We start from the raw sequence: 19207 nt of genomic DNA on the forward strand, positions 1-19207 counted from the left end.
TTGTTTCTGTGTAGTTGTGTTGTTGCTGTAGTTGTTGTGTAGTTGTGTTGATATTGTATAGTTGTGTTGTTTCTGTGTAGTTGTGTTGTTGCTGTAGTTGTTGTGTAGTTGTGTTGATATTGTGTAGTTGTGTTATTTCTGTGTAGTTGTGTTGTTGCTGTAGTTGTTGTGTAGTTGCTGTAGTTGTTGTGTAGTTGTGTTGTTTCTGTGTAGTTGTGTTGTTGCTGTAGTTGTTGTGTAGTTGTGTTGATATTGTGTAGTTGTGTTGTTTTTGTGTAGTTGTGTTGTTGCTGTAGTTGTTGTGTAGTTGTGTTGATATTGTGTAGTTGTGTTGTTGCTGTAGTTGTTGTGTAGTTGTGTTGATATTGTGTAGTTGTGTTGTTTTTGTGTAGTTGTGTTGTTGCTGTAGTTGTTGTGTAGTTGCTGTAGTTGTTGTGTAGTTGTGTTGATATTGTGTAGTTGTTGTGTAGTTGTGTTGATATTGCGTTGTTGTGTTGTGTTGTTGCTGTAGTTGTGTTGTTGCTGTAGTTGTTGTGTAGTTGTGTTGATATTGTGTAGTTGTGTTGTTTCTGTGTAGTTGTGTTGTTACTGTAGTTGTTGTGTAGTTGTGTTGATATTGTATAGTTGTGTTGTTTCTGTGTAGTTGTGTAGTTATGTTGATATTGTGTAGTTGTGTTGTTGCTGTGTAGTTGTGTTGTTGCTGTGTAGTTGTGTTGTTGCTGTGTAGTTGTGTTGTTGCTGTGTAGTTGTGTTGTTGCTGCTTAGTTGTGTTGTTGCTGTAGTTGTTGTGTAGTTGTGTTGATATTGTGTAGTTGTGTTGTTGCTGTGCAGTTGTGTTGTTGCTGTGTAGTTGTGTTGTTGCTGTGTAGTTGTGTTGTTGCTGTGTAGTTGTGTTGTTGCTGTGTAGTTGTGTTGTTGCTGTGTAGTTGTGTTGCTGTGTAGTTGTTGTGTAGTTGTGTTGATATTGTGTAGTTGTGTTGTTGCTGTGTAGTTGTGTTGTTGCTGTGTAGTTGTGTTGTTGCTGTGTAGTTGTGTTGTTGCTGTAGTTGTTGTGTAGTTGTGTTGATATTGTGTAGTTGTGTTGTTGCTGCGTAGTTGTGTTGTTGCTGTGTAGTTGTGTTGTTGCTGTGTAGTTGTGTTGTTGATGTAGTTGTTGTGTAGTTGTGTTGATATTGTGTAGTTGTGTTGTTGCTGTGTACAAAAAATGGACAAAGGGAACGGTGCCAGCAGGAGGGGAAATAGCGACATCTGCTGGGCCATTCATGAGAACTGCAGGGAATGTGGCACTGCCTTATTGGCTTCATTTTAAAAACTGGATGCTTGCCGCCTGGTAGTTGTGTTGATATTGTGTAGTTGTGTTTGTGTAGTGTAGTTGTGTTTGTGTAGTGTAGTTGTGTTGATGTTGTGTTAGTATTGTGTAGTTCTGCTGATATATGTTCATGTTGTGTTGTGAAGGTATTGTGTAGTTGTGTTGTCTGTCAACCTTGTTTATTTGTGTTGATGTGTTGGTACTTTTGTAGTTGTGCTTATGTGTTCATGTTGCTGTGTAGTTAGTTGATTAGGTGTAGTTGTGAATGGTGTTGTGTAGTTATGTTGATGTCTTTTCCGAGACTTCAGAATCTAGTTGTATAAAATATAACAGGATATTTTTTATGCAACTAGATTCTGACAAGTCCCGGAAAAGACGCGCTGTGATTGGCCAGTAGTCAGGGAGCTTGCCTTCTCCAAAATGGTGGCCGCGATACAGGTCGCCCCAATGAACTGCAGAGGCCAATGAGGTATCTAGGTTTCTATTATCTATGGGCGTGACTGCTTACATCAGCCATCTTTGCATTGACTTTGCACAGCAGCCATATTGGAAAGAAAGTGGGCCTCATCCTTTCTTCCTTTAAAGGTGTTACCAATGATACTAATGAAGGCTCTGTTCCATTCTGGTCAAACAGAGTCAGGGTGTTGACTCACTGTAAACACTATGATACACCAGTGGGTCTCAAAGTGTGGTCCAGGGACCCTCATGGTTCCTTGAGCGGGTTTCGAAATGGACCCTTACAGGTGTGTAACTCAGAGAGTGTACAAATGGAACCAAATGGACCCTTACGGGTCTGTAACTCTGAGAGTGTACAAATGGACCCTTACGGGTGTGTAACTCTGAGAGTGTACAAATGGAACCAAATGGAACCTTACAGGTGTGTAACTCTGAGAGTGTACAAATGGAACCAAATGGACCCTTACAGGTCTGTAACTCTGAAGGTCCTTACACACCGGGGCGAATTCTTCATGCGAATAAATACGTTTTTTTTTAAAACCTTATAAAGTCAATGCAAGCGTCCACATCAGTTTCGCGAAGCGAAAAAGCGTCTTTTAATTATTCGGAACGAGTCCGAATTTTGCGTATATTCGCATATTCGCCGGTGTGTAAGGACCTTGAGAGTGTACAAATGGAACCAAATGGACCCTTACAGGTCTGTAACTCTGAGAGTGTACAAATAGAACCAAATGGACCCTTACAGGTCTGTAACTCTGAGAGTGTACAAATGGAACCAAATGGACCCGGTCCATTTGTTATGGGGGTCCTTGAAAAAAAAAATAAACGTTTGAAAACCACTGTGCTACACTACCGGTAAATGGAACAGAGCCTTAAAGGGATAATGCATTTTTTTTTTTAAAGGGTAATTTTATCATCTACTCAGGCTTTTGGGAGCACCCTGGATAGTTTTTAAGTTGCTTGATTCAGTATTTTGATATTCATTTTATCAGATACGCCCCCTTCCTATACAAACCCATTGTAACTTCAAACTCCATTTTAACCATGTTAGATGTGTGTGTGTGTGTGTGTGTGTGTGTGTGTGTGTGTGTGTGTGTGTGTGTGTGTGTGTGTGTGTGTGTGTGTGTGTGTGTGTGTGTGTGTGTGTGTGTGTGTGTGTGTGTGTGTGTGTGGTATTTTGTCACAAGACAGATGGTTAACTGATGTCAGATGTGTGACTAAACTGGAATGTGTTTGCTACATATCTGATGACAGTGGTGGAATGAACTCCCCACTGATGTCAGGACAGCAGAGTCACTTTCCATCTTTCACCTCAGGCTGAAAACCCACTTCAGGAAACGCCACCCTTCCTCTTCGCCTTGCCTACTTGTTGTTAACTAGTTGTACAAACTCTTGTTTTATTTGATTGGATCTTGTTTATTCGATACACTTATTTGTTTTAGCTCTTGCTCATTTGATTTTCCTATTTTGTCTCATCTGTTTAACAAAGTAGGTAGCTGATATATTACACTTTTACTTTAGTGCTAGGTATACTCTTAGTTGCTTGTTTTAGAAGAGAATGCACTTAAGACTTCTGGTGATTAGTAGTTTCGTTCCCTACCTATGTTGAATGCACTTATTGTAAGTCGCTTTGGATAAAAGCGTCTGCTAAATGACTGTAATGTAATGACTATCTGACTTTGTCTTTTAGTTGACTGAAAACGATCGCCTGGAAGGTCCCTGATTCTGTCTTCCTCGTGGTCCTCAGTACAGCGCTGACACACAGGGGGAGAGGATGTACGTGGGACCCTCACTGTAAGTTTATGCACACTGCGGTGGTTACCAGTGGTGGAAAAAGTACTCAAATGCTTTACTTAAAGACGGGGTGCCGTGATTTTCAGTGATACCCCCCCCCAAAACATAATCATCAGGTATTATCGTTATACTAGGAGGAAGATTTTTTTTCAAGAAAGTGTACAGAAATTGTTACAATTATGTTTTTATGTGGACACGCCTCCAGTTCATTAAGTATACCTGGTTCTCACCTTAGCACCTCCTCCACCACCTTAGCACCACCCACCTGTCCTAGTCCCTCCTCCTCCTCATGCCCACACCTGTTGTGTTATGATAATGAGGGGGAGGGTATGTTTTTACTATGTCACTAAAGCGCTGTTTCTCTATTGGCACGTTTGACCCTCAAGGTTTCAGCCTCCAGGTAGAAACTCCAAATAGTCAGAGAAGACATAAAACACCATAAAAACACCACCAGGGGGCTTAATGAAGTTCTATCAACCTCATAGACACATGAAAAACAGAAAAAGTGCAAAAACATGGCACCAGCTCTTTAAGTAAAAGTATCAATACTGCAATATAGAAATACTCTGTTACAAGTAAAAGTCCAGAATTCTAAATTTTCTTGACTAAAAGTACAAAGTATTGGTATCAAAATGTACTTAAAGTACCAAAAGTAAAAGTACTATGTTGAAATGTTTGAAAATAGCAGATCTACAAGCTGCAACGCGTTCTGAGCTTGTTAGATCTGCTATTTTCAAATAGCTTTGGTATAAAATAAGGCTAAAGTGGTTAATGTATGTTTTATCATTTATATCTGAAAAGTAACTAAAGTTTTCAAATAATTGCAGTGGAGCAAAAGTAAAATATTTGGATCTGAGATGTAGTGAAGTAGAAGTAAAAGTACTGCAAATTGGAAATACTCCAGTAATTACAAATCGCTTTACTTCAAAATTGTACAGTACTTAAGTAAATGTATAGTTTCTTTCCACCACTGGTGGTTACCTGCTGTCTCCATGGTTTTCAATGTTTACATAGCAGCAGCTGCTGGCGCACACACACACACACACACACACACACACACACACACACACACACACACACACACACACACACACACACACACACACACACACACACACACACACACACACACACACACACTTCAAGGTTCTGTGTCTTCACCCAGATGGCAGGACGTCATTTGTGTCATTTATTTGTTTTTGTAAGTGCTAAGTGTGTGATGGCCTTAGTGTTCATATCATACAGTGTGGGAAGTCAGAGGCTAGCAGGCATTCAGGGTGTTGGGGAGAGTGGCAGGTTCTCTATGCATCTGTGTTTTTGGCTTGCAGTTATCAAATGGTTTAGTTTAGGCTTATTTGCTTCCACTTCCACTAAACTTGTAATAATTTAAGTAAGGTAAAGATTATATTCTTCCAAAAACCTATAGCTTAACTTGATCGAAATGTTAAAAATAGCATGATATAAAACAGTGTAGATGACATGAGGAATTGCAGTTCGGAAACCACGGTTTGTGGTTTCGTCAGTTTCCTGGTTGTGTCTGAATCGACAGGAAACACATTGAAGTAAAGGAAGTAAACCCTCCTCCACCATTCTGTTTTAGAAGAAACCAATACTGGCGGGGGGCGGCTTGGGGCCTGAATTATTGAACTATGATCTGTGCCATAATTAGAAGAATTACCAAGAGTTACCAGGCTACGTCAGTGGCACATGCCTGGCATTTCCAAGTTCCTTGGTTCATAGAAGGAAGCCAATGAGCTACGGATGCTTCAAAAGGTAAAAAAAAAGATGAATTTCCATGTTTTAAATATTGTATTATTATTATTATTGTTAATAGACCCCTTAACAGACAACGTCACATTGATAAGAACCAGTATGCGTGCAACCAGTATGCGCGCAATGAAACCCATTCTATCAGGTCTCACTAGGACGCGCCTCACTAGCCAACACACAAGAGGGGGTTGGGGTTAGAGGTTAGAGGGGGTTGGGGTTAGAGGTTAGAGGGGGTTGGGGTGTGCTGAATCCAGCGCACCCCGAAACAACAGGTTGAGAATTGATTGCGTGAAACAATCACCTGTGCATCCAGTCTCAATGTTGGTAAACAAATAATTGGTCTATTAATTGTCAATTAATTGTGATACATTTAGTATCATTGGTTAGGTCATGCATTCACGTATCACACATTTTCTGATTACTTGCAGACTATGTAATGTGTGTTGGTTGACAGGCTGTCAATGATTGACAGCCTTGCGATAACAGCCCATATTTACTGCACAGGCAGAAACGTACACTGTACTCTTTAGATAACCTCAATAAAAGAGGTTGACGTCTGTTGAATGTTTATTGTGCCTCCTTGTGACAGCTGCCTGATACGTGGAAAAACCTGATGAACCAGAATTGGCCGTTTCAGGTTACCTGTACGTCTAACTGTCTATCTACAGTATCTAGGTACTTTACATGTGCAAACGTTACAGTACCATGACTTGAGAGGTTGCAATAGCAACACACCAGGCCCTTTTTGCACAAAATGCCCCCAATCATGCCATGACACTTTGCACACTCACTGCCAGTAGGCCAAGGAACAACCACCCCATATTTTGGTGGCGCTATTATTTCCATATTCCATTCCAATTGGCTATGACAGCCTTCCAAGTTTTGAGGGCCCTGGTTAAGCAACCCGGCCTGGTGGGGATCTGAGCGCCGAGGAGCACACTGTTCTACTGTGTGCTGAGTGTGCAGTTAACAACCTACTTACTTATGCATGCAGGACATGTTATAGCGAATCTTTTTTTTCTTTATAAAACTGCCGCTGTGCTGTTTTGGTTGTTCAGGCTAACATGGGCTTGTTGCATTGTTGCAGTGGAGTGGGAACAGTAGAAGCATTGAACGTTGTTTTTCACACGGCACAGTGAAACAGTGTGCTCCATTATTATGAGACAATTACTGTATTAAGTCTCCCAGTGGATTTAGAAAGCCCTCATCCACACAGCTAGCATTAACACAGGAGACACTTATCTTATGAAATGGTAAATCAATCCATTATTCCCTCCACATAGGGTTCTAGAACAGAGATTTGTAGAACCAAATGTTGACTGTTTAAGAGAACATGTTGAAATGTCAAAACAGTTTGTGAATATCAACCTGAGCCTATATGTCCAGACAGTTCAGGTTGTCCATAGTGTGTGAGTTACCTATAATGTTATTAATGAGTTGAACTGACAGACAGTGAAATAGTTGCCAGTCAAATATGACATGAATGTGTGTGTTAGTCATTTTCACTGCAGATGTTTTGAATGTTGTCACACAAACATGCACACACATTCTTTAAACATGTTGGAGCCAAACCATACACAAAATGGTCTCCTAAATGTAAGTCGGCGCTGTCTGTCTGATGTTAGATCTCACCACTGTGATTACTGTTGCTATCGTGAGATCTGCATTCTCACGGCACCAGATCAGGGGCCCTATCTTGCGCGGCGCCTCATAAAATAGTGAAAATAGCCGATCTACAAGCTCACAACATGTCAATGTAGATCGGCTATTTTCACTATTTTAAGGCATAAGGTGATAAGGCACCGCGCAGATAGGGCCCCTAGTGTGTTGCTGGGGCCCCTGATTTGTCTCTCTGAAAAATGCCTTGTTGAAAACTGTCTGCGATATTTAGTTTAGTGACCAAAGGGATAAATAATGGGTCAGAAGCTGTGTTCAAGCTCACTTCTGTGTGTGTGTGTGTGTGTGTGTGTGTGTGTGTGTGTGTGTGTGTGTGTGTGTGTGTGTGTGTGTGTGTGTGTGTGTGTGTGTGTGTGTGTGTGTGTGTGTGTGTGTGTGTGTGTGTGTGTGTGTGTGTGTGTGTGTGTGTGTGTGTGCAGTGGCAGACTTAACTGTAGGCAAGGTTAGGCGACCGCCTGGGGCCTCAAGAGTTACGGGGCCTCATTAAAAATAAAATTGTGCCCGGACAAGTGAATGGAAAATGTACTTTGTATCCATGCTGGCAATGTCACAGCCATCTCCCGTCTTAATATTTAAGACGGGATTTGCGCGCGTGCAAAGGGTCCCCTCCTGGGGCCTCATTCTATGGTTCGCCTAGGGCCTCCAGGGGTGGGGGTGTGTGTGTGTGAGACACACATTCTGGTCTGGTGCCTCAATGTTTAAAGGTGGTTATAAGTTATTATGTCTTTGTTAAAATAATTGTTGAACCATATTCCAATTGCGTAGTGTGGTAAATGTTTTTTGCACCTATATATTATTAGTATGGTTTCCTTAAAGACCATAGTTATGGTACTTGTTTGTTATTATTATTATTAGATTCCAAATTTCATGGGATGGACCTATTTTACAAGCAAATGGAAAAACTTGTCAAGTGGCGCCAACCAGATGAAAATGGCAAACATGCACGGTGCTGTGCAGCGCAGCACTGCTGACGTTGGTAGAATACTGTAAGCATAAATACTACGCTGCACTCCCTTTGAAGACAAGTCAAAACATACATTATATAGCTCCAGGCCGGTGTTGCCATGTCTGCTTATTATAAGCGACTTTGGGCTTGTTTTTCTTTAATGTCGCTTTTAAATATTGGTAGTTGCGGATTGTGTTTTTTTGGGCTTGTTTCTAAAGTGTAGGTGCTTATTTGGACTTGTTTCCTAATGTTGTTTATAAACCAGTGGTTCTTAAACATTTTCATAGCAAGGACCCCCAGATTAATATGTATATGTATGTATGCATATTTACGTCACGTGCGCACGTGACATACATTATGTATTTAGGAGAGAACTTATTCAGAACTTATTCAGAAAGTATCCATATTTTGAGAGATTTGACCAAAGGTTACATGCACACATGCAAGCATGAATCATTTGATTTTCTCATTTAATTAACCTGAATAATTTTATTTACCCGAGCACTGTCAGAACAGTTGCAAAGTAAGGTTATTCTTGTGGCTGTGGTTGGCTGTTGAAACAGGAAACAGCCACATACAGACACACTCACTTCTCGAACATTCGCCATCTCAAACAGTCACCTACGCACACACACGACACGCACTCATGTCTGGGGAAGTTCCGTAAGACCGTACACGAGAGCATCGGTGGGCTTTTTCTCCAGCACCTCGTTCAGATGCCATCTGCATGGCTCCACGTGAAGGAAGGTAAACAAAAAAATGTGTAAATTAGTACATTTCTCTATTTTGAGAGGAAACATATTTGGTGTCAGATCTACTCTGTGAGTGACGATCGGCTGAGGGGTCGCTTGAAACTCCCTTCAACAGCCTGTATTTAAGGCTGAATGAGGGCTAAATGGAACCTTTTGTTTAAAAAAGTTTACATTTAAATTCATTTTAGAATAAGCCTAAATGATGGCATTTGTAAATCTGACCAGACCAGCATGAAACCTTTTATAATTGATGCTTCTGTGTATATAAAGCCTGGTCAAAAAGTCCCCAAAGGTTTCGGGGATCTCCTGTCTGGAAACACACTGTGTGTGTGTGTGTGTGTGTGTGTGTGTGTGTGTGTGTGTGTGTGTGTGTGTGTGTGTGTGTGTGAGATCTACAGGTTCTGCTCTGGCATCAAGAGTGTGCGTACACTGCCATCGGCCCAATGGTGCTGGAGATTAGCTGGTCACATAGAGACACACGCGCCATTTGAAAATAGCAGATCTACAAGCTCACGATGTGTCGAGATGCGACACATTTTGAGCTTGTAGATCTGCTATTTTCAAAAGACAAATTTTGAACTTGTGAAATGGGACATTCTGCACAATGAGTACTTTTACTTTTGGTAATTTAAATATATTTTGATGCCAAGAGATACTTTTAATAACTCCATATTGAATGATTTGCTTTGTCTTTCAGTTGACTGTCGACATCTCCTGCAAGGTCCCTGATTCTCTGTCCCTCATGGTCTTCAGTTCAGCGCTGACACACAGGGGAAACAACCTACTGTAAGTGATACCCTCTCTGTAGGTTTATATACAGCAGTAGGACCTTACAGTAGGTTTATACACATCCGTAGGACCTCTCTGTAGGTTTATACATAGCATTAGGACCTTACAGTAGGTTTATACATAGCATTAGGACCTTACAGTAGGTTTATATACAGCAGTAGAACCTCACAGTAGGTTTATACATATTTGATGTTTGATTGATGTACTTTATTTAGTAAGACATGAGAACAACAGTACATGGAAGTACAAATTCACAATACAAGGTCTACTAAACTGGAAGACTCATTAAGCACTGAGCTTGTTTAAACACATCCGCTGCCAGGGACGCAGATCTGCGTCCTATTAGATAAAACCGTGGGCTGCCAGAGTAATCTAGGACGCAGATCTGCGTTCTAATGTTTAATTTAGTTAATAGACGATCACGCTGTTTTATTTACATTCCGAGATCGTTTTCGCTTCCCAGTCACATCCGCTTCACCCGGAAGCAATTTCAGCGATTTCCGTTTCCGGTTTCCGGTTTTAGCTTGAAAAATGCGCTAATGCAGCCAAAAAACGTTTTTTCACACGGTATAAAATACGAACGGACAGCTCCACTTCTATTTTCTTTAGTCTGGGTGACGGTCAGTCATCGGCGTCGTGTATCACATCGTATTTAAGCCGATCAGCGATTGTCGAAAACGTCACATCCGGTTTATGACGTATTTGACTGTTTGAGCCTGGAGGGGGGGGGGGGGGGGTCAGCGAGTCATCAAGGTGGCATTTTGCTGCTCTCTGGTGGTCGATCCTCGTATGTGTTTAAAACCATGGACAGAGAAACTTAAATGCATTTAAATAACAAAATAACAAAGGCAAGGGGGTGAGTCATCATGAATAAACTCTGGCAGTCAATGTGTTAAGATCCCCATGCACACAAATCATGATGACATATAAGAGACAGACAGATATACACACTACTATACAGAACGTCATACAATCAGCTTACAGGTTACTGGTATGAAAAAATAAGAAATAAAAAAAAAATATGTACAAGAGAAAAAAGAGGAGGAGTTCGGGGAGGGGGGGTAGGTTAAGACTTGGGGCCATTTTTGAATTGCAGCCTCCTGAATCCCAAAACAATTTCTACATGAATGCAATTCAAATATGTATTAAAGAGTTGAGAGAATAGAGAATAACACAGGAATGAGCTCAAATAAAACTTAAAATATGACAATGAAATCCTGTGCAAGTTGTGGGAGACCTGCTTTTGTCTGGTGGTTTGTTCCAGATATGTGGTGCATTAAAATGCTGCTTCTCTGTTTAGTTGTGATTCTGGGAACAGAAAGCAGACCTTTATCCCAGATGACCTGAGAGGTCAGGATGGGATGTGCAGAGGTGGACAAAGTACTCAACCCCAGTACTTGAGTAAGAGTACAGATACTCCTGGTCAAATTTACTCCACTACAAGTAAAAGTAGCTCAGTCAAAATGTTACTCAAGTAAGAGTAAAAAAGTAATTGCTTTTAAATATACTTAAGTATTCAAAAGTACATGCTTTTAAAAATACTTTTTTAGTACAAGTAAAAGTAAAAGTCCAGTGCCCGACTACCTCGAGCACTGTCCCGTCGGCAGTGGCATTGATGTCCTCTGTGTTAAATACCGATACTTTAGTTTTCTTGTTATTTGGTTCTTAAGTCTGACGTCATTTTGTAGTCCGACATCACTTCTGGGTCTAAAAGGCACCAGCGCCGTCCACTCCTCATTGTAAACAAACATGTTGGAACCCGTAAATCTTTTTACAATAACCTCCTTTTTCAGAAATGAACCATTGAGGGTTAATAAGGATCTTAATGCTAATATCATAGACAGTCAAAAGTAGGCTAATATATATATTTATATTTGTATTTATTTATTTATTATTATTAACATTATAATATATATTTTTTATATTTATTTATATATATATATTTATATATAGATGTATTAAAAAAACGATTTCCTCTTCTTTTTGTCGTTGCCAGGAGAGCGGTAGAATGACACTTTAGTCGTTATTTTATTCCCAGATGTGTTAAAACAGAGAGGGACACAGCACTGTGGCATATTGGGAAAATACACACTTGGACCCTTCTAGCGGGGCGCAACGTCACGTCTTAACAACCAAATAGAGCTTGAGGCAGATCTTCCTGCACTCCATTTCTACTGCCAGTAGTTCCCTTACATACTCTGCTGTGTCTGAGACTCAGGTAATGTTCTGATAGTCAGTCATCATGATGGGAGTTACTAGCTTATCAATCAATCAATCAAACTGTATTTATAGAGCACATTTTCACACAACCTTAGTTGACCAAAGTGCTGCACAGGTAAAAGAAAAGCAATACCGGTACATCAAATCAAAGAACAAAAACACAACAACAAAAACATGTATAAAACACATAACATGTATGCATATAGGAGACACAGACATAGAGCGAGATTGTTCATTTACACCTACAGTATGTACACAGAAGGTAGAAAATGTTAGATAGGAGTTAAAATAGGAATATTTAGGAGTGGATGTTGCTAAAAGCCAGAGAGAAGGTGAGTTTTTTGTAAGGACTTAAAAATCTCGATGGACTTAAGCTGACCACAAAAGCGTGGTCAGCTTAGTCTTCCTGGGGACCAGCATGAACCCCAGAGCCTCAAAATAATTATTATCTTCTCATGAGGAAATAACAGTCACACATGAGTGACACATTGCTGACAAAGCTGCACTCAGATCACATTAATTATATTCCAGTTCTTAATGTACTTTGGTGATAAAGACAATCTATTTGGTACAAATTATCAGATCCAGGGCCATCAACTGTGACCTTTTTGTCAAGATACAATATATAGTATATAATATACTTCAACAATTAGGACATGGAGCTCACTTTAAACTGCGGCCATCTGTTCTATAAAAAATATTAATAATAATAAATGCATAGAGTAACTGTCATGAAGGGTGTTTTATTTTTTCACCAGCTCATAAGTAACATCTGGTGATATGACACAATACCTTACTCATTCTGCATGCATACAGTTGACATAGAAAACAGAAAATTCTCTCTGTTCAGTGTATGTTTGTGCAGAGACCTGCAGACATTAGCGCCAATCCTGTGGGTGCACAGGAAATGTGTGGGTCGGATGACTGCTGTGTGATGCTTTGTAACGTGCACAGGATGCATGATGTACCCGCTCTGATACCGTGTGTTATTGTGAACAGATTTATGTCATTCAAACTCTCTCCCTGTAATCTGCAAAGTCCTTATGCCAGTTATGGTTTCATCATCAGCCAATAATCAAATTGTATGACTTGAAATGTAGTAAAAAAAAAGTCCTTTTGCACACCTCATGGGACAGGTGCGTAGGAGCAGGCAGCCAGTGCATGAGACAGGAAAGAATGGTGATCGCACACACTGTCTTCACTTACAGCAAAAAAGTATTTTATTGCGAGTAAATGTTTAACTGACATTCATCAGGTATTTCTGATTAAGGGGTTAAAACTTGGTTGATGTGTGTGTGTGACTTGTTGTTGAGTACCTTACCTGCCCAACATAAATCGGCATCCATGCCTGCAGAGATGGTGGTTGCAGAGAGGCAGGTGTTGTTTGCAAGGCATGTGGTTCTTTGTGACCACATCCTCTGCTCTCATGCTCATGAGAGCAGAGCTCATGAGAGCAGAGGATGTTTCATACCTACCCACACGCATGAGAGCAGAGGATGTTTCATATCTACCCACACGCACAACCGTTAACTTCACCTTGTCAAAACAAGATGGAGTCGACATGCACAGCGGTGAACTTCACCCTGTCAAAACAAGATGGCGACTGACAAGTCGACTTTCTTGGTCTCCACACAAACAACCTTTGATTTCCTATACTAACACATCAGGTCAAAATTCATGTTAGATCCTGTGTCTAGGTGAGACATGACCTTTGACACAATCTAAATGTCTCAATAGAAGAGCAGGGAGACAAAATATAACCACCCCAAATGGATAAGTTATATTATATTAACATACTTTACCATACAGATTCGACAAAATGTGACATAGTGCCTCTTTAAGTAGATCTCATAACTCTTGTTTCAGAGAAGTAATTCTCTGAAACCACCTGCACTGCATGCACTGATGTGCTTGTAGAGCCACTACGCTATACAAAGCCTGCAGAAACACCTATAAAATATAGAAATGACTGAGGAACCAGAACTAAATACTTTTACTCCTACACACCCATACAAGATGTAACAAAGAGGTGAGCGGAGAGGGAAGCCAGAAACATGCTAGTGTGAGAGCAGAAGTGTAGAAAAAAGAAACAGCCAACCTAAGTACTCAGTACTTTACAGCCTTCTTAGAAATGTACTTGAGTAAAAGTAAAATATTTGTCTCGGAAATGTACTCAAGTAAGAGTAATAAGTATCAAAAAAATCTAATACTCAAGTAAAGTACAGATCCTCAGAATCTGTACTTAAGTACAGTACTCAAGTATATTTACTCCGTTACTGTCCACCACTGGGGATGTGATATCGCACAAGATCAGCAATGTGTTCTGGCCCTAAACCATTCAATGCTTTATGAATCAACCATTTTATCATGAGCATTATTGAGGACCAATTATATGAAGATATATAGGTTGAAAATGGGTGAAGTCGCCCTCTAACTTTTGTCTAAATGTTAAACAAGACATGTGACGAAACCGTGTCGATGACATGAGGAACTGCCATTTGTGCCGTCGTCATGGGAACGTGGTGGTGGTGGGGTTACTTCAATGTGCTTCCTGTTAATTCATGGAAACAGGAAACTGATGCTAGTCTCACTTCCTCTTCAGTGCTTTAGGCCAGTAGTTCTCAAACATTTTCATGTCAAGGACCCCCAAATTAATATATATTTGGCCACGGACCCCCATCTGAAAGTGTTTTGTTCCAGGGACCCCCAGAAGAAAAGATTTGTCCTAAGGAAATGCAAGATTATTCAAAGATTACCAAACATTTTTGATTTGTTTCAGAATTTTTCAAAAATTGCAGATCTACAAGCTCACAGCGCAGCAGGAAGTGATGCACTGTGAGCTTGTAGATCTGCAATTTTGTTATAGCCAACACATAAATGAATAAAGTGGTTAAAATGATTGTGATGCTGTATTAACTGCTGTATTCAGGAACTAGTTTCCTGAAACCCCCTGAAACCCCCCCAAGGACCCAGGGGTCCTTGGGGGGGTTTCAGGGGGTTTCAGGACACTGAGTGGAGCATTCAGGTGGGCTATTGCAGAGGGTGAAAACAGGCGTTGGTGTGAAATAACACAAAATAATCAATGATCTAATCTGTTACATCTGTTAGTCTAGCATAGTGTTTCTCAACGGAGGCAATACAGCCCCCCAGGGGCCGTTCAGAGAACTTTGGGGGGCACTGGAATAAATAGTTTTGAAAGGGGGGCACTGGAATAAATAGTTTTGAAAGGGGGGCACTGGAATAAATAGTTTTGAAAGGGGGGCACTGGAATAAATAGTTTTGAAAGGGGGGCACTGGAATAAATAGTTTTGAAAGGGGGGCATTGGGGTGCTCTTCGGCGCACCAGTTTAATATATTGGAGTGCACATTTTTTCTATTTCATCCTAGAGTTCCTTTCATTAACACTGCAGTCAAATGATGCACGGTTTGTGAATTGTGTGTAGTTGCAAATCTTTTTCAAGACGCATCAACATTTCAAGTGTCAGTTCTTCCTCGGCCTAGTGAGGATGTGATGAATGAAGTGATGAATAGCATTTGTAAAGGTGGACACTGGACACATGTCTGAGAAGCCCAAGAACAAGTCATGATGTGACACATTGGTGGCTTGTGGATGTGTTCTTTGCAGCAAGCGACACCGTCACTATCATCAGGTGTTGTTTAGCCACTCTGTAGCCACACTGTGTGTGTGTGTGTGTGTGTGTGTGTGTGTGTGTGTGTGTGTGTGTGTGTGTGTGTGTGTGTGTGTGTGTGTGTGTGTGTGTGTGTGTGTGTGTGTGTGTGTGTGTGTGTGTGTGTGTGTGTGTGTGTGTGTGTGTGTGTGTGTGTGTGTGTGTGTGTGTGTGTGTGTGTGTGGAAGCTTTCCTTACTAAACAAGTAAAATACCAGCCATTAGTACAAGCCATTATACATCTAGGCTACAAGTGTCAGCTCATTGTTTTTATATTTGGCAGCTTGGGCCATGATGTCCACAGGCTGGTGGTCAGGGGCTTGAGGATTATAGGGTTTTCCAAGTGTAATATAAGGCAAAGCAGCAACATATTGCTCAATCTCCTCCATTATAGGCAGTCGATCTATTTGGAGGAGAAGGTGCTTCCTGTACCCATAGTTTTTATCTGGTGTTGGTAACATGGCAGACTGAAGTGTATGACCAATGTTGACTGTGAATACGTTTCTTTCTTTCTTTCTTTTTCCTTTATTTATTCAGGGAAACCCATTGAGAGCATGCTCTCTTTTTCAAGGACGCCCTGATAACAAACATTTGAATTACAATGTCACAACTTTGACAATAAAGCAAAAAAGAAAAGCAGAAGCATAAAACAACATTAAAATAATCGCAAAAGGCGGTGAATCAGACAATACAGTGAGGACATGGATAACAACACAGAGATTTAAAAATCAGATGCAAATAAACAGGTACAGTCACTATGTAGTGTGTCCTCAAGAAGCACCCAGCCAATTTGACCTCTTAATTTTTTTATTAGGTTCTCCACATGAACCTTAAATGAGAGTTTGGCATCTAGCCAAATGCCGAGGTATTTATAAGATGTGACCAGCTCAATTTGTTCGCCTTTAAGAGTGTAAATACCAGTAAAGGGATTTATATTTGGAGACCTAGTAAATACCATGCATTTTGTTTTGTTGGAGTTTAAACGAAGTTCATGTGCATTTGTTTATATTCTGGACATGTTTGGATTCAAGCACCGAGACACATGTTGTTTCCAGTGTGTGGGACATCAGAAGCAACTGGAAAATATTTGTGCCCTTGTAATGTATATAAATGTGTACTCAAAGAAAGAAATTGAAGTGTGCGTGTGCGTGCGTGCGTGTGTTCCTCTGGTCTGGTGCTCTAATGTTTAAAGTTGGTGCAAGTGATATTTCTTTGTTAAAATAATTGTTGAACCGTATTCCACTTAGTGTGGTAAATACAGCATAGTTTTTGTATCTATATATCATTAGTGCGGTTGCCTCAAAGACCACAACTGTATAGCACTAATTATTATTGTCTCCGCCAGGCCGAAGGCATGGCGAGAGAGTATGTTTTACCCCCTGTCCGTCCGTCCGTCCGTGTGTGTGTGTGTGTGTGTGTCCGTCCGTCTGTCACCAGCTAATCTCCGGCACCGTTGGCCCGGTCGCTCCGAAACTGTGCACACACACTCCCTGGATGCCAATTCAGAACCTCTGCCCCAAATCTTTCACATGGGCCTGTTATAGCGCCACCAGGAGGCCAGAATAACGTACCTGACCTGGCGGAGACCTGTGCTCCGAGGAGCACTTTTTCTAGTTATTATTGTTATTATTATTATTATTCGCTTCCAAAGTTATTGGGAGGGGCCTATTTTACAAACAAGTGGTAAAACGTATGAACACACTGTCATTTGTGCGTCATGTGTCACCAACCAGCTGATAATGACCAACGTACACGGTGCAGTGCTGCTGACGTTGGTTGGTAGCATACTGAAGTGTAAATAATACGTTGGTAGCATAGCTGTAAGTATAAATAATATGTTGGTAGAATGGTAGAATAATACCCGGCACTCCCTTTTGAAGACAAGTCCATTATATGCTGGCTCCAGGACAGTGTTGCCATGTCTGCTTATTATAAGCGCCTTTGCTATATTTCTTTTGTAAAGTTTCTTGTAAATATTGGCGGTTGCATTTTTTTGGGCTTGTTTCTAAAGTGTAGTTGCTTATCTGGGCTTGATACCTAATCGTGTTTAAAACAGTGGTTCTTAAACATTTCCATCGCAAGGACCCCAATATATATTTGTCCGCAGACCCCCCCCCATCTGAAAATATGTTGTGCCAGGGACAAAATAAAGTATTTTCTTTTTTGAAAATAGACGATCTACAATCTCACACAGGCAGGCAGGCAGACAGGCAGGCAGGCAGGCAGGCAGGCCTGAAGAAAAATCTACCTCTGATCAATCAGTGATGTTGCTAGGTTTTCAATGTAATGGTAACATATTATTTTACAAATGTCTCAGTTGTTCAGAAATAGTGTTCATAAGCTGGTCCACCTGGCTCTCATTGACGTCAATGCATTCCATTGAACTCCCGGCTGCAACTCTTTCGTTCTACCTTCCTTGCTCTGAACACCCTGTCTGCGTGTCTAAACCAATCACTGTGATTGTGAGCGAGTTTTCAATATAGAAACACGGAAGTGTGCTTCGATGGAAACTTGACACAGACTTGTCCATGTACCCGATTTAAACATAATTTTACGACCTCAGTTTGACAACCATGTGGATACATTTATATTTACAATATGACGTTAGGTGAACGAGACTCAATAACGTTTGCGGCACTCTGAAAACATCAGCGCTGTTCAAAGAGGTTGACGTTAGCTGAATGTTGTTTGTACCCGTGTGCCTCCCTGTGTCAGCTGCCTCACGAGCCAGAATTGGATGTTTGATAGTACAGGCTACATCTAGCTGTCTATCTATCTAGCTCCTTTGCATGTGCAAACTTTACAGTACATTACATTACATTACATTACAGTCATTTAGCAGACGCTTTTATCCAAAGCGACTTACAATAAGTGTATTCAACATAGGTAGGGAACGAAAACTACTAATCACCAGAAGTCTTTAGTGCATTTTCTGCAAAAACAAGCAACCAAGAGTATACCTAGCGCTAAGGTAAAAGTGCAATATATCAGCTACCTATTTCCTTAAACAGATGAGACAAAATAGCTAAATCAAATGAGCATGAGCTAAAACAAATAAGTGTATCGACTAAACAAGATCCAATAAACAATACAACAATAGAAAACAAGCGTTCGTATAACTAGTTAACAACAAGTAGGTCAGGCAGAGGGTTACCATGATGTACCATGTACCATGTACCATGGTAACCATGTACCATGATGCAATGTGTGTGCAAAGTTTCATGGCAAATCATGCCATGAAACTTTGCACAGCACACATTGCCAGTAGGCCAAGGAAGAGCCTCCACCCCAATTCTTTTTTTTTTTTAAATCAGACTCATGGTGGCGTTATAACAGGTGCTATTTCCAGATTCCATTCCAATTATTGGCTATGACAGCCTTCAAAATGTTGTGGGCCCTGGTTAGGCAACCCGGCCTGGTGGGGATTTGAGCTCCGCGGAGCACACTGTTCTACTTTAGCAGTGTGCTGAGTGTGCAGTTAACAACCTACTTCCTTATGCATGCAGGACATGTTATAGCAAATCTTTATTTTTTTTGTAAAACTGTCGTTGTGCTGTTTTGGTTTTGGTTGTTCAGGCTAACATGGGCTTGTTGTCCTTCTTGTGCTGCCATGTAACTAGTTTGTTAGTTGTTAGTGTATTAGTTTATTCTGCACCTGGCTTTTGTTGTGACCAGAATACATCATTGAGGTGTAAGGTGCATCTATTCTACTCTATGACATACATGCTAAAAAAGATGGTGTGTGTCTGTCTGTCTGTCTGTCTGTCTGTCTCTCTATCTGTCTCTGTCGCTCGCCTGGTGCCCTAATGTTTAAAGATGGGGTGCCA

At 40.8% G+C, this 19207-nt stretch overlaps 1 protein-coding gene across 13 annotated transcripts in view; it reads left to right on the forward strand.

The window, feature by feature from the left end:
- The window catches only part of LOC308073544 (NACHT, LRR and PYD domains-containing protein 3-like), an 88835-nt gene that overhangs the window by 1888 nt on the left and 67740 nt on the right, over positions 1–19207 (forward strand). For 11 of the 13 annotated variants that reach the window (XM_080412482.1, XM_080412486.1, XM_080412495.1 and 8 more), the window contains exons 2-3: positions 3456–3559; positions 9402–9490. The gene's annotated coding sequence lies outside the window, so the exon portion shown is untranslated. Of the gene's footprint in view, positions 1–3455; positions 3560–8583; positions 8700–9401; positions 9491–19207 lie in introns of those variants that run through there. The other 2 variants (XM_080412489.1, XM_080412490.1) reach the window with 2 other exon arrangements.

Source organism: Gymnoscopelus braueri (genome assembly GCF_963280865.1).
Source record: "Gymnoscopelus braueri genome assembly, chromosome: 18".
NCBI lineage: Eukaryota > Metazoa > Chordata > Actinopteri > Myctophiformes > Myctophidae > Gymnoscopelus > Gymnoscopelus braueri.